Source organism: Schistocerca nitens, chromosome 3 (genome assembly GCF_023898315.1).
Source record: "Schistocerca nitens isolate TAMUIC-IGC-003100 chromosome 3, iqSchNite1.1, whole genome shotgun sequence".
Lineage (NCBI taxonomy): Eukaryota > Metazoa > Arthropoda > Insecta > Orthoptera > Acrididae > Schistocerca > Schistocerca nitens.
This window is the reverse complement of record NC_064616.1, coordinates 259,378,618-259,401,061: the sequence shown is the minus strand read 5'-3', so window position 1 is coordinate 259,401,061 and position 22,444 is coordinate 259,378,618. Positions and strand designations below refer to the sequence as shown.

The 22,444-nt window shown below is 43.6% G+C and overlaps 1 protein-coding gene and 1 pseudogene across 1 annotated transcript in view; both read left to right on the top strand.

Annotated features, from left to right (window-relative positions):
* LOC126249169 (homeobox protein B-H1-like) overlaps positions 1 to 22,444 on the top strand; it is a 185,653-nt gene that overhangs the window by 110,883 nt on the left and 52,326 nt on the right. The gene's annotated exons all lie outside the window — the stretch shown is intronic.
* LOC126250087 (5S ribosomal RNA) lies at positions 2,595 to 2,712 on the top strand (annotated as a pseudogene).

Below are 22,444 nucleotides of genomic sequence, written 5' to 3'. Positions count from 1 at the left end.
ACTTCCTTAGCTCCCTTGGGTAGTGTTACTGTTCCTTATTCAGCTTTAATTATTATTATTATTATGGTGTGCGTCCGGTTCAAAGTGAGGTCGTTTCACCCTCATACGGGCAGAGATTTATGGAAAGATGGTCCGTTGGTTTGTTGAGTTCACATCCCTGCGTTTGCCTGAAGTGTTAGGAAATTAATGCAGACGTTAAATGACGATGGTCATAAGGGGGGATTTGCACGTAGGTCTACCCGAACACAAACAAATTAACTGTGGCACAGTACTCCTTAAGATACTCTTTAACAAAAATGCAAAGAAATAAACATCTCCAACAAAAAAAATATTGTTAGCTGAGCTATACTGGGGAGCGGCGGAGGAATGTTTAACATTTTTATAAAATTCCTGCATCCCTTAGATAAAATTCGTGAGAAGTGTTGCTGATAGTAAGGTATCGTATCTGGTAAAGGATCAATGGTACGATGGATTGATAGCGAAAAAGGGACAGATTTAGTCATACTTCCAGACGCTATAAATGTGCAGGCTGCAATTTATTTACATGCTACAAAGCCCACCAACGTCAGCAGCTGTGGTTACAGGTGTGCGTGTTTGTCGAGCTTAACATGTTAGTGGCGTCTCTCACAGGCTGGAAAACGATTGACGCAAGCGGTTTCACAAGCCCCTTTTGTACATAAAATTGATTGTACGCTCGCAAACAACTATTTCTGGCGAAAGCGGTAAATAAATACTTACACGCTCGTGATGTGGTGACGATCAATTCTGTGAATGAGCATGTTCACAAGCGACGTTTCTTCGCATCGCAGATCGCTAAAATGGAGGAATAGTAACCTGCATAACACTGATTTCTGTTTCGGTTCAGAAGATTTAATTCCAGATTCTGTGTGATCCTTTAAGTAGTCATGTAACAAACCCAGAAGATCTAGTTTTTCGTCGTTCTTAAAGCCTATTCACGGATGTCTCATAACCTAGTTATCGTTAGTCACGAACACAGAAGCGCCGACCACTGCCCTGGTTACCGACATGTCGTCAATACTCAACAAAGGAAAGCTCAAATAGAACCAAGAGAAAATTTACGATCCGATAACAACTATAATTTGTAGTCGAAAAAGACCTCTTCGAAGATTTTTTTCTGGGTGTGCATCACAGCCTCGATAACTTTATTTCTTGAGTTAAAAGTGCGTAATAGGTGTGGATACGTAATCGTAAATAGTAAAAAACAGAAACAACATGCCATGTACAGTTACTGATATCATGGTCTCCAATGTACACTACCTCGGAATAACTACCGATTAACCAAAGTAGTATGACCATCTATTTCGCAGCGTGTTGGTCCGCCTTTGGAATGCAGTGCAGCAGCAACTCTACGTGGCATGTGTTCGACAAGTCCTTAGTAGGCTGGTTCAAATGGCTCTGAGCACTATGGGAATTAACTTCTGAGATCATCAGTCCCCTAGAACTTTGAACTACTTAAACCTAACTAACCTAAGGACATCTCACACATCCATGCCCGAGGCAGGATTCGAACCTGCGACCGTAGCGGTCGCGCGGTTCCAGACTGTAGCGCCTAGAAGCGCTCGGCCACTCCGACGGGCTCCTCAGTAGGTTTCCAAAGGTTAGGGCTACGTGGAACCATATGTCTACGCACAGGCCACGCAATGCTTGTAAATTATTACGACCTTGTGTTTCCTTGGTTCGATGAAGACTATCGATAGCGGCTCACTAGTGTTCCACCGGCTTAACAATTTGGTGTCCAAAACTTGAATGTGAGTTCATTACCAAGCTCCTCAAACCGTTGTAGTACGAGTCTGGCCTTGTGACACGGACAGTTATCCTGCTGGAAGAACCCACCTCGGTCGGGGAAGACACTAAACAGGAAGGGATGCAGATGGTCCACAATAACGTTCACGTAGTTCACAGGTGTCATAGCGCCGTCGATTACTACCACAGTCCTACAGAAGCCCAAGTGAACATCCCCACAGAATAACATTGCTTCAACGTCCAGAGTCTGTGGCGTGGGGCAGGTTTCGATCAGCCGGGCACGAACGTCGACATGCCGCAATCAGAAATGTGAATCACCCGATCAGATGACATGTATCCATTGATCTACGGTGCTCTGGAACACTTGCGGCTGCACTAGGATTGTACACTGACGTCAGATCTGCCACAGATTGCTGCCTATGATGCTTCAAAGAGGAGGAAGGCCTCTGACATTCACGTCATGTGATGAGGTGTGGGCGTCCAGACCCTTGTCTCCTATACGTGGTTTCACTGTCCTTCAGACACTTTCCACAGGTGCTCACGACAGTAGTGTGCGAACAGCCGATCAGCTTCACTTTGTCCGAGTCGCTTGCATCAGTGCATTTTCTGTTTTGCAGCCTGTATCGTCGCTCGAACGAATCGCCATGCATGCATGAGCGAAGGAACATTGCATCGAACTTCTGAACAACACAGGAACTGCAGTATCGTACGAATCCCCATTCGTCTCTGTTGTGCTAATATACCAGGGCGTGGTCAAAAGTAATGGCTCCGAATTTTTGAGGTGAAAACCCCTAAAGTTTTTGAAATAAAACGAACGTTATTAACATTCTGTCAACGGCCTTGCCGCAGTGGTAACACCGGATCCCGTCAGATCACCGAAGTTAAGCGCTGTCGGGCTGGGCTAGCACTTGGATGGGTGACCATCCGGTCTGCCGAGCGCTGTTGGCAAGCGGGGTGCACTCAGCCCTTGTGAGGCAAACTGAGTAGCTACTTGATTGAGAAGTAGCGGCTCTGGTCTCGGAAATCGACATACGGCCGGGAGAGCGGTGTGCTGACCACATGCCCCTCCATATCCGCATCCAGTGACGCCTGTGGGCTGAGGATGACATGGCGGCCGGTCGGTGACTTTGGGCCTTCATGGCCTGTTCGGGAGGAGAGTTTATTAACATTCTTCATGTCTACATGTTTATTTCTCAACATAGTTATCCTGCGACGAACAAATTTTCTCAACGAGAGACCAGTTTGTTGACACCGTTGCTGTAAAATATCAGACTTCGTTGACGGAGGCACAACCTCGCCTCTGCTTGCACCACTTCATCACTATCAAAGTGAAATCTTTTAAGGTGTTCTTTAGCGACCCATTGTTTCGAAAACAGATGAAAATCGTGTGGCGCCACGTCAGGACTGTATGATCGATGGCAGTGAACCCAAGGAGTCGGATTGTTGCAGATATCGCAGCTCTCGTGTGTGGTCTGGCATTGTCATGCTGAAGGAGAGGGTGCTCCCTGTGTGGACGAACTCTTCGAATTCGAAACTCGAGTTTAGCATGCTGTTTCTCACGCACCGACATAGTTATGTTACACACCGCCACTTTACACGCTACAATTCGGAGCCCTCTAGTGACAGAGGGTTGGAACTTGCTTCTAACGAGTAATATGCACGACACGTAGTACCTCAACCGATATTGCGAACAGGATAAAAAATTGGGAGGTATTAGTTTTCAGCACGCCCTCGTACTTTCCTTGTCACATCATGTGTTCGCAACGCCACCAGAAGAGTTTCAGTGGGCATAATGTTTTGGTTCATCAATTTATATCAGCAGACTACACCTACGTGCCTCACATAACCATAGTGTAACTAAAGCAAATCTTGATCTTTGGTTCAATGATGTATTACTGCGAAAATGCGATTAATCATGGAAGGGAGAGATTGTAAGAAACATTAGATACACTATTGGGACACTGCTGAAGTGTGTAGAGTCCTCGTCAGATTGCAATAACAGGACATATCGAGGGCATTGAAAGAATGGTATAACGGATAGTCACATGGCTCTACTTAATCATGGAAGAGAGTTGTAGAAATTCTGGAAAATATTAATATGTCGAATCCTTTAAAAGGTATCTAATACCTCGCAGTGAGTTATTTGAAAATTACAATAACCAGTTTTCAGGTATTAATCTTCTAATATTTTTTAAATCCACAAATACAAAAATACATTTTATAAAAAAAAGCAAAAAAAGGCCATTTAATGTCAATGTAGACAAGTGTAATGTGCTGCGAATGCATAGAAAGAAAGATCCCTTATCATTTAACTACAACATAGCAGGTCAGCAACTGGAAGCAGTTAATTCCATAAATTATCTGGAAGTAGGCATTAGGAGTGATTTAAATTGGAATGATCATATAAAGTTGATCATCGGTAAAGCAGATGCCAGACTGAGATTCATTGAAAGAATCCTAAGCAAATGCAATCCGAAAACAAAGGAAGTAGGTTACAGTACACTTGTTTGCCCACTGCTTGAGTATTGCTCACCAGTGTGGGATCCGTACCAGATAGGTTTGATAGAAGAGCTAGAGAAGATCCAACGGAGAGCAGTGCCCTTCGTTACAGGATCATTTAGTAATCGCGAAAGCGTTACGGAGATGATAGATAAACTCCAGTGGAAGACTCTGCAGGCGAGACATTCAGTAGCTCGGTACGGGCTTTTGTTGAAGTTTCGAGAACACACCTTCACCGAGGAGTCAAGCAGTATGTTGCTCCCTCTTACGTATATCTCCCGAAGAGACCATGAGGATAAAATCAGAGAGATTAGAGCCCACACAGAGGCATACCGACAATCTTTCTTTCCACTAACAATACGAGACTGGAATAGAAGGGAGAACCGATAGAGGTACTCAAGGTACCCTCCGCCACACACCGTCAGGTGGCTTGCGGAGTACGGCTGTAAATGTAGATAACACTTCCGTAGAGGTACTGAGCGTAATATTAGATTAACAATAACTCGCACATGGGCATATATGTACTCATTCTTTCCACGCTCCATACGCCAATTGGACAATCGAGCGAGGTGACTCAGTGGTTAAGACAATGGAGTCGTACTCGGGAGGACGGCGGCTCAAATACCAGTCCGGACATATAGATTCAGGTTTCCCGTGCTTTTCCTAAATCGCTTCAGGCAAACGTCGATATGATTCCTGTGAAAAGGACACTGCCGATTTCCTTCCCGATCCCTCCTCAATCCGAGCTCGCGATCCGTGTGTAACGATCACATCGTCGACGGGACGTTGAACACTAATGTCTTCCCTCCTCCGTTTTATCTACGGATAGTGGCAGAGCTCAACATTTATATGGCTGCCATCTTGTGTTTATGACATGATGTTTCTGCGAGTTTGCGAATCCTTAGAGATCTGTCCAGATTACACGAAATGTTGAGATGTGAAACCCTGTGTGAAAACAGTGTGCAAAAGTACAACGTAGCACGCAGCGAAGTGAGAACTTGATGATCTACCACTACAGTGGCATGAGGACAAACACGCAGGAGGCATCCTGGTCAAGACTCCTACGAAGTTATTCGGAAAAGAGAAGCATCCTCGGTGTTATTGATAACAGGTTTTGTTAGGAAAATAGTAACTTAGATGCTTGATGATTATTGATTCCTGATAATAAGCACCAGCGGTTTGAAACGCATTATTTATTTATGTATTTATTTCACCCAGAAAGATTAGGGCCTTCAGGTCATTTCTCACATCTAACCACACATCCTTAGTTACTCCATATCGGCCGAGCGGTTCTAGGCGCTTCAGCCTGGAACCGCGCGACCGCTACGGTCGCAGGTTCGAATCCTGCCTCTGGCATGGATGTGTGTGATGCTCTTAGGTTAGTAAGGTTTAAGTAGTTCTAAGTTATAGGGGACTGATGACCTCCGCTGTTAAGTCCCATAGTGCTTAGAGCCATTTGAACCATTTTTTTACTCCATATCATAATATGCACTGTACATGACCATTTCATAATGATAATAATAACAATAGTAACAGTAATAGGTACAGTAATAAATAAAGTTTCTGAAATGCCAGTATTATTTACGCTGTGTTACACAATTTTATCATTACATTCTTGTTGAATGTGATTAATGACATCAAATATAAATGTATGGTAGCAGCACAAAAGAAATCAAAGGTGGAGAAGAAGTTGACTAGTAAAAAATTGACAGGTAAATAATTGGATAAGGTTAGCAGAATAGATAGAGAATGATACCAGAAACAGATATGGATAATAAAAGCGCGTATAGTGTGGACACTTTGACAGACATGCGTGTTCAGTGTTCCATAGAAGGAAAATAGTTGGGATATGCCGAAATGGTGCTACGCCAATAACAACGGGAAAAGCTGGAACGTCCTCTTGAATGCTGACAAGGGAACCTCCCCATCGCACCCCCCTCAGATTTAGTTATAAGTTGGCACAGTGGATAGGCCTTGAACAATTGAACACAGGCCAATCGAGAAAACAGGAAGAAGTTGTGTGGAACTATGAAAAAAATAAGCAAAATATACAAACTGAGTAGTCCATATGCAACATAGGCAACATTAAAGAGGGTGTGAGCTCAGAAGCTCCATGGTCCCGTGGTTAGCGTGAGCAGCTGCCGAACGAGAGGTCCTTGGTTCAAGTCTTCCCTCGAGTGAAAAGTTTAATTTTTATTTTCAGACAATTATTATCTGTCCGTCCGTCCCTCTGATGCGACTGTGAATCTGTTGCATTCATTTGTTGCAGTTTATGTGACAAACTCTTATGTTTTTATCACTTTTTTGGGAGTAAATATCACATCCACAAGAAAACCTAAATCTGGCAAGGTAGAAGAATCGTTTTACACATTCGCCAAATGTACAAGTTAGGTGGGTCGAAAACATATTCCTGTCATGTGACGCCCATGCCGTCATCAGTGTCGTATAGAATATATCAGACGTGTTTTCCTTTGGAGGAATCGGTTGACCTATGACCTTGCGATCAAATGTTTTCGGTTTCCATTGGAGAGGCACGTCCTTTCATCTACTAATCGCACGGTTTTGCGGCGCGGTCGCAAAACACAGGCACTAAACTTATTACAGTGAACAGAGACATCAATGAACGAACGGACAGATCATAACTTGCGAAAATAAAGAACGAAAGCTTTTCACTCCAGGGAAGACTTGAACCAAGGACCTCTAGTTCCGCAGCTGCTCACGCTGACGACGGGACCACGGCGCTCCTGAGCTCTCACTATGCTTGATGTTGCCTATCTTGCGCATGGACTACTCAGTTTGTATATTTTGCTTATTTTTTTCATAGTTCCACACAACTTCTTCCTGGTTTCTCGACTGATCTGTGTTCAGTTTTTCAAGGCCTATCCACTGTGCCAACTTATAACTAAATCTGAGGGGGGGGGAGGGGGTTGCGATGGGGAGGTTCCCTTGTGAGTGGTTTCGGATAAGACGCAAATTGCGGGATACGTGGTTCCAGAGTCGTATGGCTGAAATGGAGATGGAGAGATATTTACTATTATGCAAAGGCACAGCTGGGTGGGTGCTGGCGTATACGATCTAGTAGTGTAAGTATGGGACAATGATTAGTATTCGATATAATAAGACATTAAAGGAGCCTGACGTCACACAAAGCGCGTTCACTGAGGCTTCGGGAGACTTTTGACCGTACGTTATATGGCTCGAAGAAAAACTGAGACGGTAGCATATGTAGTGTAGGCTTTCGAGGGGTCGCCGCCGTCCTCGCCGCGAGCACATTTTCCATCGATAACATCACAGATGTAAAGCACTTCGGAGCGCAGATACGGCGACGTCGTACACAGACGTGGGTCCATTCGAAGCGTTGGAACTGAAACCGTAAAATTTCGTTTATCAGAGTGAATGCGCTCAAAGCAGAGGCCAAGTGCACGGGAGGCGGCAGTTTACGCCACAAAGAAGTGGCTTAGCGCTGCGCCGTCCCGTCGCCCTCTCCCTGGGGAGAGTCCTGCAGTCCCCGCGGCCCGGGCCGGTGGGGGCTCCTTTGTGCCGGCCAGCCCGCCAATCTTCACGGCTTGTTGGCGCTGTCATCGCGGGGCCGTTTTGATTTGTTGTCCGCCAGTTTCGTCCACGAGGTGAGTGCCCTTCGGCCCGCGTTTTAGAGCTATAAACAAAGTAACCGTTCCGTCTGAGCCAAGAGTCACGCGAAGCACGACCACGAAGCTTTTCACATTTCACCAAAGCGACGATCTCACGTGGCTCAAAGCGGATGCATACAAACCAGTTTCTCGTATATTCCTTTCCTCCTTTATTTGAGTTAAGAATTTATGTCTTCTGCTACGAAGCGGCGATCGCCTCGGTAGCTGCGCGGTTGGCTAAAGCCGTCGGCACACGGACCGTGCATCCGAGCGTTGAGCGTGCCGAGTTGCTGACGTCACAGCGTGGAATAGCGCGTTCGGGAGTCTTTCCGAGCGTGCAGAGCAATATCTGGCTTATCAGATATTCTGAGCGTGCGTCTGAGCGTTGACCAATGAGATGGCACAACGCCACCTACGTCACACGCTCGCCGTCTCCCTTCAGTACAGAGTTGTGAGGCGCCATATTGGCATTCATTTCAAGCTTATATGTATATATGCTGTTTCTGAGCATCAGCAAATTCAGAATCATTGGAAAACCCGTTGTTAACTGTGTGATTCGTTTCCAATAAAACAACGAGAAACTTCATATTCATGGCAAAAGAATTATTGTGACATGCGTCTTATGAGAGCAGGCTATTTGAAGGCAGTGACACAGGGAAGATCCACCCAAAACGCATTCTTCTTGTACAATTTGTTATAATTAAATTTCAATTAATAGCGTATCTACGATAAGGTTTTCTGCAACGGTAACATACTTGGATTACTTGCGACGTGTATCTGTGTGTTGTTGGATTAGCGTCATGCCGGCACGGTAGCTCAGTGTGTTCGGACGGAGGGCTACGTGCTCTCTGTAATTAATAAACTGAGTCAACGAACCAACGATCAATTTGAACGGATGTCGTTTTTATTAGGTTCTGATACTTTATTATTAGTTTAATATAATTCTATACTATGATATTTGGTGTTATGTAAATATAAGTTCACCTTTTTTTTTTTTTTTTTTTTGGGCCGGCCGGTGTGGCCGAGCGGTTCTAGGCGCTTCAGTCTGGAACCGCGCGACCGCTACGGTCGCAGGTTCGAATCCTGCCTCGGGCATGGGTGTGTGTGATGTCATTAGGTTAGTTAGGTTTAAGTAGTTCTAGGGGACTGATGACCTCAGATGTTAAGTCCCATAGTGCTCAGAGCCATTTGAACCTTTTTTTGACGGGTGACTTTGTTTGATTGGCTTAATCTACGTCCGGCAGTGATTTCCCAACACTCAAATTGTAGATCTTCATGTTATTTGGATTAGAAACTTGCATGCAAGTGTTGGGAAATCACTGCCGGACGCAAACAACTAAATAACCTGATGTAAATCACTAAAAAGCACCTGAAGATGAGCCTGCAGGGCTCGAAATGCATAGTGCAGTTTATAAACGCAACTTGTGACTGAAGGCGGTTTGTTCTTCATTTTACGTTATTATTCTCGTTTTAACTCCTTGTGTATATCTGCACACCCTAACGATTACATTTTTGTGAAAAACTCTTATATTCGACTAAATAAAGTCTGGTGACAAGAAAACCAAAGAAACAGAAGTAAAAATCAAAATTCTGCAATGGAGAAAAAGGTAAAATGGAGAGATTGCTCTAATTGAAGCGTGTTTCGAACTATCTTAAAAATTAACGTTAGCTTAAAACTATCATTTGAATAAAAGTACTCTCATTTCAATCTCGTTATCACATAATTTTTTCTTGAAATACTTCTTCTTCATCCACCTTCAGGTAGGTTCCGGTATTTAAGATAATAATTTACCATTTTTATTTCTTTTAAATAAAAATGTAATAGTAAATTGTAACTTAACATTGCTAAACTCGTATAATTTAGCTCACTGCCATGTTGAGTTTACAAGAGAAAATCACAGGTTTTCTGATAGTTATGGAGTTCAGGCACTGGCGGTAAGTGCAGATCTGGGCAAGCTACGTACTCTGGAAGATGAGCAGATAAATGGTGCAGAGTTTGTGAAAGCCTCTTGATTAACTCCGTGGTTGTTCTTCTGTTAAAGATTGTTGAGTAAGCCAGTTTCTTTTTGGAAAGTTTTACTTTATTGTCAGTGTCATTGTAGATCAGCAGTAAACATCTTCAGACATTTATTGATGGAATCTTCTCGGGTCGTCAGCACTTATCGACTTATCGTCAGGTGTGCCCCAGGGATGTGCGATAGGACTGCTCTTTTTCTCTATATACATAATTGATATAACGGACAGGATGAGCATCAATTTACGGTTGTTTGCTGGTGACGCTGTGGTGAACGGGAAAAGTGTTGCATTGAGTGACTGTAGGATACAAGATGACTGAGACAATTTCTAGTTCGTGTGATGAATGGCAGCTTGACGTAACTGTGAAAAATGTAAGTTAATGCCGATGAGTACGAATAAGAATTTTGTAACTTTCGAATATAGCATTAGTAGGGTGCTGCTTGACGCAGTCATGTCGGTTAAATATCTTGGCGTTATATTGCAAAGCGATATGGTGTGGAATGAGAACTTCAGGTTGGTAGTAATGAAGGCGAATGCTCGACCTCGTATTATTGGGTGAATTTTGGGAAAGTGTAGCTCATCTATAAAGGAGACGACGTATCGAAAGCTAGTGTGACACATTCTGCAGTACTTTTCGAGTGTTTGTCATCCCCACCAGCTCGGATTAAAGGAATCCATCGAAGCAAATCAGAGGCCTGCAGCTAGATTTGTTACCGGTAGGTTCAGTCCGCACGCACGTATTACAGAGATGCTACGGGAACTCAAATGGGATGTCCTGGAGAGAAGGCGACGTTTTTTTTTTTTTCGAGAAACGTTATTGAGAAAATTTAGATATAACGCATCTGAAGAGGACTGCAGAAGGATTCTACCGCCATCAACCTACATTTAGGGTAATGACCACAAATATAAGAGAAATTATTAATCGTATTGAGGCATATACAGGGCGAACATCAGTAAAACCGACAACGGCAGGGACGGAAGCCTGACTGGAAACGGAGGAAGAAAGGTCCTAGAAACATGTGTCCTCTGGAAGTGCATCATTGCCACGATAGACGGCGCTGACGAATGAAAGTTCCTCTGACCACGTGCTGTGTGTTCCTCGTGTGTTGAAAGCTGTGTAATTGACGCAGCGTGCTATAAGCAGCAGAATGGTCCGGTACTCAAATCAGGAACAAGCCGAGATGGTGTTTGTGTACGGCCAAGCAGATAGAAATGGTCGAGAGGCAGCACGGCTACGCCAACACAAGTACCCTCACAGACATCAACCACATCGTACAACATTTCAAGCCGTTTTTGGCGTTTGTGTGAGCCTGGGTCCTTTCAGACAGATGAAAGTGCAGGGAGCCGACAGATTGAGCGTACACCAGATCTGGAGGACTGCCTCTCGACCGTTTACATCTGCTTGGCCGTACATACGAGGTGTGGCTAGAAAAAAACCGGACTAGTACTGGTGAAACAATAAAACGAATGCAATAAGGCTCAAAGTCGCGTGGCCTGTCACGTGACTCTCGCTCCGCCTACTGCTCGAGTTTCATCTGCCTCCTGCACTCAGTCTGCCCGTGGCGTCTGTTTTAAGTAGTTGACGTTTTGTCTGTGCGTCGGAAAATGTTGAGTGTACAGAAAGAACAGCGTGTTAACATCAAATTTGTTTCAAACTAGGAAAATCTGCAAGTGAAACGTTTGTAATGTTACAACAAGTGTACGGCGATGATTGTTTATCGCGAACACAAGTGTTTGAGTGGTTTAAACGATTTAAAGATGGCCGCGACGACACCAGTGATGACACTCGCACTGGCAGACCATTGTCAGCAAAAACTGAAGCAAACATTGAAAAAATCGGTAAACTTGTTCGACAAGATCGCCGTTTAACAATCAGAGCAGTGTTTGAGTTAACAGGAGTTGACAAGGAAAGTGTTAGGCAGATTCTTCATGAAAGTTTCAACATGAACAAAGTCTGTTCAAAAATGGTTCCAAAGTGTCTCACAATTGAACAGAAGGAACGCCGAAGAATGATTTGTTCTGACATCCTGGAAAACATTGAAAGTGATCCCACCTTCTTACAAAATGTTATTACTTGCGATGAATCGTGGTTTTTTACTTACGATCCCGAAACTAAACGCCAATCGATGCATTGGAAAACTCCTGGTTCTCCACGACAAAAAAAAGCACGAATGTCAAAATCGAAATTCAAGGCAATGAAGATTGTTTTTTTTTTTTTTTGACATCAAAGGGATTGTGCACAATCGTGGTTTTTTACTTACGATCCCGAAACTAAACGCCAATCGATGCATTGGAAAACTCCTGGTTCTCCACGACAAAAAAAAGCACGAATGTCAAAATCGAAATTCAAGGCAATGATGATTTTTTTTTTTTTTTTTTTTGACATCAAAGGGATTGTGCACATTGATTGGGTACCAGAGGGACAAACAGTGAATCAGCATTACTACATTAGCGTCCTGGCTACCCTACGTGAGCGAGTACGGAGAAAACGGAACGATTTGTGGAGAAAAAAGTCATGGATCCTTCACCAAGACAATGCCCCAGCTGACAGTGCGTTGTCAGTGAAGACGTTTTTGGCAAAACACAACATTCCCATCTTAGATCATCCACCCTACTCACCTGATTTGGACCCCTGTGACTTTTTTTCTTTTCCCTAAAGTCAAGTCAGCTTTGAAAGGAACTAGATTTGAGACTGTTGAAGCAGTAAAAGAAAAAGCGACGGAAGTAATGTATGGACTTACCGAAAATGAGCTGCAGCATTGCTATGAACAGTGGAAAATTCGTATGGAGCGGTGTAGAGACCGAGGAGGAGAGTACATTGAAGGAGATAACATGAAATTGAAAATAATTGTAAATAAATGTTTTTTCCAGCATCAGTCCGGTTTTTTTTATAGCCGCACCTCGTATCATCATCTCAGCTTGTTCCCGACATGAATACCGGACAGTTCTGATGCTTGCAGTACGCTGCATCAATCATACAGCCTGCAATGCACATGGAACACACGGTACGTGGTCAGGTGAACTTTCATTGATCAGTGCCATTTTCCGTGGCAACGATGCATTTACGGACCCATGTTCATAGGATCTTTTTTCTGCAATTTCCCGTCAGGAATCCATCCCTGTAGTTTGTCGATTATATTAACGTTCGACCTGTAGACAGTCGTTTTCCCTCACTCAATTTGCGAGTGATACAGAACAGGAAATGACTATTAGTGGTACAAGGTAAAGGCCGCCATGCACCGTACGGAGAATGTATGTAGATGTGAATGTAGATGCACGAGCAGAAAGCAACGTTTCAACCATCTTCCTACTCGTCATCTTAAGGCGAAGTGAGATGAGTACTCGTTAAAATGTTACTTAAAGATGGCACTTCTACTCTGTTGATAACCTGAGAAACTTACAACTGTTAAATTCATAATTATCATACAAGTCGACATTTCTGTGAGAAGTCGTCTGTTGCTTTGCTGCGTGGGAAATGCGGGAGATAGTGACACAGTTTTAATGATCGCCTCAAAAAATAAAGTTAAGTAAGTAATTGTTTGCAGGTATATGTGCGCAGTTTTGTTACAATTGGATACGCCTGCGCCACAGCATCGTAGCTAAAAGTGGCGCGGTCCATTGAATAAGTGGAGATGGGATGATTCATTTAGTTTTAGCTGCTGTAGCGGCCTGTTACGATACTGCGGAACAGGCATTTCAGATATGTACCTGTAAACAAACTAAAATTAAGGTATATAACTTTTCTTTGGAGGCAATAACTAATACTTATTGATTACCGCTCGGGTTTATGATAGGGTAATGTCCAAAGGGCATGAACCGATTTTAAAGCAGGTGTAATGTATTCTGGTATTAATTACCTGAAATTTTAATGAGATGTGTGCTCCAATGTTCAATGTTTGATCCTTAGCCAAGTGTAGAGAGCCACGTTTTGGAATCTTCCACCATCAGCGTTAATAGCGGTAACACACCTAACGATACTAACTACAGACCTACACTGTGCAGTTGAGACGGAAGATGGGACGCGCACACTTCTAAAGAAGTGATATAAATGTGCCAGAGATGGGATCATTTTACCAATTATTGTACTGAAACACGGCACCGGTTTTTTCAAGTCGCATAACGCCGTCTCAGTTGCATTAGAGAAGAGCGAAGGATTTGGCGAATTTTCAGCGTTCGGCAGTAACGGGCGAAGCCGCAAGCAGGCAGCATCTCTGCTGACAGCGGAGTAATGCGACCATCGTGTCGGCAGGCGGTCAAGGAATGTGCCTCACGACGGCGACAAATCTTCGGTGTTAGCGGAACAACGTTTGCTGCTTGGAAATTCAGTTAGCCAACGCAGTCGTGAGGAAACCTCTGCTCTTGAATTAAGACGTTTCCATAGCAGCTCCGGCTAACAGGACCTAGCCTCCAACCTGACTTATTAGAGCAATTAACGTCTTAATGACCAGAAGTGTTTCAGTTACGCTTCCATTACCTGCTGCTAGTTTCTGAATTTGGAAAGGAAGAAGTAAGCCCGTTTAGCAGGGAGTGTTGATACGTTGCGGAAATAACTCACTCGGCTGCTGTAATCTACATAATTTTAAAAACACCCTTGGCGTACATTTTGGGGCCGTTCCTTTTTAAAATTATTTACGCATAAACGAGGTGGATTAAGCAGATCGTGCAGCCTCTGTCGTGACGGATGTAATTTGAAAGTGAAAGGACGGCAGAGAGTCGAAATAACATTTGCAGTTCAGAGAGACGGTCGAAAGGAATCTGATAGCGGGCAGAGGAAGCCAACAATTCGGCGAAACATTATACAATACGAGATTCGCGTGTGTGGGCTAGATATTGGGTAATATTCCTCAGGGCAAAGTGGGAGGGCTCCCAGGAGCCGTTGCACCACCTCGAATCTGTTATCGGACCGCGGGTCATTAAAGACTTCCGACTGTGGAAGCTTTTCAATTGCACGGTTCGCTGTGTATATTCTTCGCTCGACAGACACATAACGTGGAAATTGCATGTAAGCACGCGAACCAATTGTTAATATTAGTAAAAATTCGGTTACGACTTCCAGCGCGGACGACTCGGCAATAACGACGCCAAGCGAAGTTTCCGACGCTGCCGCATTTACATTCCAGTCTGACGTGGTGAAGCGGCGAGAGCCCCTGCAATATCTCCGGCATTTTGCTACCTTCTCACAAAGGCGCTGCGAAATACAACACAGTACGTCGCTCCCACCGTTTTCTTCTCATCACCAAGAAGGGCGCTGCCATCGCGCTTTCCTTCAGGTACCGTACAGACGGTTATCATAGATTATTCATGCGCAGCGGTTGTCATTCGCTGTTGTCGTGAAGGAGTACTCTGCAGTATGGTTCAAATGGCTCTGAGCACTATGGGACTTAATATCTGAGGTCATCCGTCCCCTAGAACTTAGAACTACTTAAACCTAACTAACCTAAGGACATCATACACATCCATGCCCGAGGCAGGATTCGAACCTGCGACCGTAGCAGTCGCGCGCTTCCGGACTGAAGCGTCTAGAACCTCTCCGCCACCGCGACCGGCTACTCTGCAGTATGTTAGACGGTATATTAAGTCAGTACAACATTATAAACGAATGGCTGAACTATTGCGCCTATAAAGTAACCAATAGGTACTCAGAATCTAGCGTGCCTGTTAGCTGTATTACACAAAATGTGTGATTTCCTAAGGGACCAAACTGCTGAGGTTATCAGTCGTTAGACTTACACACTACTTAAACTAACTTATGCTAAAAACAAAACACACACACATGTCTAAGGGAGGAGTCGAACCTCCGGCGGGAGGAGCCGCGCAATCCGTAACATGGCGCCTCAAACCATGCGGCCATTCCGCGCTGCTGTATTACACGCTACATTTGTTATACAGGGTGATTCTTATTAACGTTTAAAAACTTCAGAAGTGACGTACATGATGCTGAGACAAGTAATTTGATGTAAGACAAATGAGGTCCGAAATGTCGGGAAATACCCCCAAAGTGGATAGCAGATGCTGAACGTGTGACGTTGCCAGATGACGTACGTCGCCGCTCGTGCAGCGGTCCAGCCTATCGGTCTGTCGCACCTCAACATCCCAACCCAAGTCAAGTATTCACGTCGATGTGGCTCCGGTCTACGTTCGCGACCTTAGCGCGTGGGGCTCAAGATTTCAGTCTTGCGTCCGGCGGATAGTATAATTTTTGCATTAGACAGTTACGTGTTTACAATGAGGTATGATTTATTAATTTATTTACCGATCTAGCTGCCTCTGCTTGTTCATTGCAAAGGGTACTACAACTGCTAAGCTACCGTATTCCGTCACAGGTAAATGAGTATGAGCTTCCGATCTGCGTTGCTACCAGTAAATTATCTACGCTTTCTTCACTAAATTACGTCTATGAACAATAGAAGACAGGAGAAAAGGAAAGAAACACAAAATAACAGCACCTTTGGCTTGGTTACAGTGATGAAAGTAATTTTGTAACTTACGCCATTTGCCCCGTTGCGCTGCAGACTGTGGTTGGTTGGTTGGTTGGTTAGTTGGTTCGGGGGAGGGGAGCAAACAGCGAGATCGTCGGTTCCATCGGATTAGGGAAGCATGGGGAAGGAAATTGACCGTTCCCTTTCAAAGGAACCATCCCGGCATTTGCCTGAAGTGATTTCGGGATATCAATGAAAACCTAAATCAGGATGGCCGGACGCGGGTTTGAACCGTCGTCCTCCCGAAAGCGAGTCCAGTGCGCTAACCACTGCGCCCCCTCGCACTGTGCCGAAGTGTAGCACTGCCTCCTACCAGTGAGAGCAGAAGCGACTAGGACAACCGCTGCGCGTGCGGCGAAGTGCGCCGTATGCTGACGTAATATGCTGAATATTTGTCATTCACTTTTGGTGTATATCCTGACATTTGCGGCCCCGTGTGCCATGTATTAAATTACTTGTCGCAGCGGCGTCTACATCACTTCGTGTGCTTTATATTAAGAAGAATCACACCGTACAGCTGCTTCTTCAGAAACGCTTTCCTTGCCATTGCCAGTCTACATTTTATATCCTCTCTGCTTCGACCATCATCAGTTATTTTGCTCCCCAAATAGCAATACTCATTTACAACTTTAACCGTCTCATTTGCTAATCTAATTCCCGCAGCATCACCCGATTTAATTAGACTACATTCCATTATTCTCGTTTTGCTTTTGTTGATGTTCATCTTATATCCTCCTTTCACTGTCCATTCCATTCAACTGCTCATCCAAGTCCTTTGCTGTCTCTGACAGAATTACAATATCATCGGCAAACCTCAAAGTTTTTATTTCTTCTCCACGGATTTTAATACCTACTCCAAATTTTTCTCTTGTTTCCTTTACTGCTTGCTCAATATACAGATTGAATAACATCGGGGAGAGGCTACAACCCTGTCTCACTCCCTTCCCAACCACTGCTTCCCTTTCGTGCCCCTCGACTCTTATAATTGCCATCTGGTTTCTGTACAAATTGTAAATAGTCTTTCGCTCCCTGTATTTTACCCCTGCCACCATTTCAATTTGAAAGAGAGTATTCCAGTCAACATTGTCAAAAGCTTTCTCTAAGTCTACAAATGCTGGAAACGTAGGTTTGCCTTTCCTTTATCTGTTTTCTAAGATAAGTCGTAGTGTCAGTACTGCCTCGCGTGTTCCAACATTTCTACGGAATCCAAACTGATCATTCCCGAGGTCAGCTTCTACCAGTTTTTCCAGTCGTCTGTAAAGAATTCGTGTTAGTATTTTGCAGCCGTGGCTTATTAAACTGATAGTTCGGTAATTATCACATCTGTCAACACCTGCTTTCTTTGGGATTGGAATTATTATATTCTTCTTAAGGTCTGAGATTATTTCGCCTGTGTCACACATCTTGCTCACCAGATGGTAGGACTGGACTGGCTCTCCCAAGGCCGTCAGTAGTTCTAATGGAATGTTGTCTACTCCCGGGGCCTTGTTTCGACTTAGGTCTTTCAGTGCTCTGTCAAACTCTTCACGCAGTATCATATCTCCTATTTCATCTTCGTCTACATTCTCTTCCATTTCTATAATATTGTCCTCAAGAACATCGCCCTTGTATAGACCCTCTATGTACTCCTTCCACCTTTCTGCTTTCCCTTCTTTGCTTAGATCTAGGCTTCCATCTGAGCTCTTGATATTCATGCAAGTGGTTCTCTTTTCTCCAAAGGTCTCTTTAATTTTCCTGTAGGCAGTATCTATCTTACCCCTAGTGATATGCGCCTCTACATCCTCACATTTGTCCTCTAGCCATCCCTGCTCAGCCATTTTGCACTTCCTGTCGATCTCATTTTTGAGACGTTTGTATTCCTTTTTGCCTGCTTCATTTACTGCATTTTTATATTTTCTCTTTTCATCAATTAAATTCAATATCTCTTCTGTTACCCAAGGATTTCTATTAGCCTTCGTCTTTTTACCTACTTGATCCTCTGCTATCTTCACTATTTCATCTCTCAAAGCTACCCATTCTTCTTCTACTGCATTTCTTTCCCCCATTCTTGTCAATCGTTCCCTAATGCTCTCCCTGAAGCTCTCTACAACCTCTGGTTCTCTCAGTTTATCCAGGTCCCATCTCCTCAAATTCCCACCTTTTTCCAGTTTCTTCAGTTTTAATCTACAGTTTATAACCAATAGATTGTGGTCAGAGTCCACATCTGCCCCTGTAAATGTCTTACAATTTAAAACGTATCATACTGATTTAACACCTTTGTGCGTGCAACTACACGGACAACGGTGAGACCAAATGAGAGGCCTGGCAATGCGCTTTTAAGCGCAGTAATTTGGAGCAAGTGTTTCGAAAAATTCACAATTATAAGCCCATGTTACACGACAAACAATGAAGACAATAATTGTCTACACTGCAGCTGCGTGCTGTAGGTGGTGCTAAGGCTGGCTAGTAGGCACAAAGAGTTTTCTTAGAATCTTGGTGCCTGTTGACCACTTAACATGCCAAACATGGTACTCAGCTGCAATCTACGAGACTGTTCACTCATTCCTTTGCCGCGTGACACAGGCTTTTACTTTATCAGAGCGACAGCATCTGAGGTATAGGATGTAAGAGTGACTCGTGGCACCAGTGAGTCATACTAATAATAGCAGCTGATAACCAAGCGCTACGAATCGCCTCAAACTGTGAGGGTAATGCGACACAAGTTGTGTCAGAGCATAGTATCTCAAACGACTTCTTGTTGTCACAGTTCGATGTTATTTGCACGAAATGAATAACCGCTGCTACGCCGTATTTAAGAATCTTTCTGTCAGCACCGACACGTCTGCGCAGTGGCTGTACAACATGGACCCACGATGGTTGGAAATGGGTGTTATGGACTGCACATTTTTCAGCGGCTGATCTTAAGGAGGCAATTTAGTACATGAGAAGTTCCCGTAAAGGTAATGAAGATGCCAGTTGTGTAGATTTTTTTTTTTTATTTTGTTAATTTGAGTGTAATGTTCCTTTGCTGGCCTCATTCACGAACTGACTGCATGATTATGAACACACTGTGTTTTACACAGGACGCCAAAAAATGAATTAGCGTATCAACTCTGTGACGAGTGTTGACGCTTAAGTCAATACATTTAATGTATAAGAGTACTGCTATCATCCTTTTTTATGAGAAAAGGAATGCGGATTATTAATTCCACGACACGTTATTAATGGGAAAAGAAATAACGTACTGAAATCGGCCAATGAACACAAAAGAATTAGATAATACAAGGCCTTATGTAACCATCTATCTTCCGTGAATGATTTTCTCATTCAACATGCTCGTCTTATGTCAGTACTTCACCGTCGAGAAGTTATTTTCCCATCCTAGCCACAATAAGTTTGTGCCAACTAATCTTAATTTACATACACTGCCCTTATAGAAGTGTTTCCGACGGCTGCTAGATTATTACCTCGACACTCTATAATCTTAGCTTATGTTGCTGTAAGGTAATGGTTATCCTTTTCCGATAATGTCAGCGACACGTAAGCAATTCGCATCTTATCTATACCAAACAAAATTACGAGCTCTGACCCGTTCGAAATCACGATCTTCCGTGAGAATCGAGTGCGTTTATAGCAGCGTATCCGATTGCCTTTGATACCTGTTCTGAAACAGAGATCGTGGAAACCGCCTGCATGCGTTCTCGTTTAAAGCTTAAACCGAAACATTGATCTGCGAGACGCCTATGATATTTCACTCGCTTGGTGTGGTAACAGTTTTTGTAACAGTATCCGGCCCCGTCTTCTCGGTTTTCACACCTGTTTTTGCTTGGTTCGATGAGAAAGCCCAGCGACCTATTACACCAGCAGCCTCTGGAAAGTACCGCTAGCGTCTGCATTACTTACCAGTGATACGAGGAAATCTGAATCGTTTTTTTGACGTAATGTCGTACTTGCTGTTTGTGAGAAGTTCATTGAGGAATAAAGTTGCGGTAGAGGAGTGGTTAAGTCGTTCTTACTCTTGACGGAATGGTTTCACACTATGAGTAACACCTCGAACAGTCTAATGAGGGTCGAAATTTTCGAGACAGCTGTGGGGAGACAAACTGCAGGCTCACAATGAAAATATTCATTGTCCGAAAATGAATAATAAAGTAAAGTTTATTGTCCTCCAGGGAGACAAGGAAACATGTGTGTTCTTTCCAATAAGTGAAGATTAAGGTTCAAAATGGCTCTGAGCACTATGGGACTTAACATCTATGGTCATCAGTCCCCTAGAACTTAGAACTACTTAAACCTAACTAACCTAAGGACAGCACATAACACCCAGTCATCACGAGGCAGAGAAAATCCCTGACCCCGCCGGGAATCGAACCCGGGAACCCGGGCGTGGGAAGCGAGAACGCTACCGCACGACCACGAGCTGCGGACGCGGATTAAGGTTTAACGTCCTATCGATGACGAGATTATTAAATATGGAGTACAAGTTTGGATTATGGAAGGAAATTGACTGTGTCCTTTTCATTAAACCATATCAGCATTTGCCTTAAGCAGTTTCTGGAACTCATGCTAAACATAAATCTGGGGATTAGGACGGCAATTTGAACTGCTGTTCTCCCGAGGGCGACTCATGTGTCTTACTTACTGCACCACCTCGCTCGGTGGATGCATAAATAACAATCTAAATTGTAGCCCCAATTTCCCAGGTAGCAACGCTACAAGACTGACATTAGCGACCATGCGTCTCAAGTGTCTTACGGGCGACATTTCAGTTTATTCAGATGAGAAGATCTAAAAAAAAAATCGCAAAACGATTTAGAAAAGATGTCTGCATGGTGCGAAAATTGGAAATTGACCCTAAATACTGAAATGTGTGGGGTCATCCATATGAGCTCTAAAAGGAGTCCGTTAAACATCGGTTACACGATAAATCATCGAATCTAAAGGCCGTAAATTCAACCAAACACCTAAGTATTACAATTACCAACAGCTTAAATTAGAAATTACACATAGAAAATGTTGTTGGGAAGGCGAACCAAAGACTGCGCTTTCTTGACAGAACACTTAGAAGAAGCAACAGATCTTCTGGTGTAGACAGTCTCTTTAGAGAGACTGCCTACACTACGCTTGTCCATCCTCTTTTCGAGTACTGCTGCGCGGTCTGTTATCCTTGCCAGATAGGATTAACGGAGTACATCAAGAAAGTTCAAAGAAGAGCAGCGTGTTTTTTTATTATAGATGAATAGTGGAGAGAATCCCATGGACATGGTACAGGATTTGGGGTGGACATCGTTAAGACAAGGCGTCTCTCGATGAGGCGGGATCTTCTCACGATATTTCAATCATCGATTTTCTCTTCCGAACTGGATCATTTTTATTGGTGCCGACCTACACAGGGAGAAACGATCTTCATAATAAAATGATGGACATCAGAGTTCGCACGTAGGTGTTCGTTTTTTCTGCGTTATGTTCGATAGTGGAATAATAGCGAATTATTGTCGAGGTGTTTTGATGAACAGACTGCCAGGCACTTAAGTGTGATTTACAGAGTATCCATGTAGATGTAGATCTAGATGAGTGTGTTACTGAGTTGCTAGTTAATGACGTCAGAGTGATCAGGCGAAGACAAAGGTTTACATAAATGTTCTACTGGATGTCGTCGGTTATGGGTGTAGTAATCGATGGCGAAACCACAGGAAGTTACACGTAATTTTAAGAGTAGAGTTTGGTAGCAGGGTGGAAAGTCGTGTCAACAATGATGTGGATATGATGGGTAAGTTGCAGACCTCGGGAATCATCTAAACTTGTTGGAAAAGAAGGGTCATTGTGTAACTTACAACGACGAACAATTGTACATTTAGTTGCCTTTCGTATGATGAAGTTACTGTCACGTTCATGCAATAAACAAAAGATGGACAAAAAATTGACGTTTGAATGACCCTTCCTTAAACGTTAAATATATCAGTATGCACAATTTTGTAGATTTTGTTTTCATTAGGTACCCAACAATAATGTATGAACATATTTCCAGTTTTATTACCTTAAGTTTAAAGTTTTCATGCTGGCACACACTATTGCCTT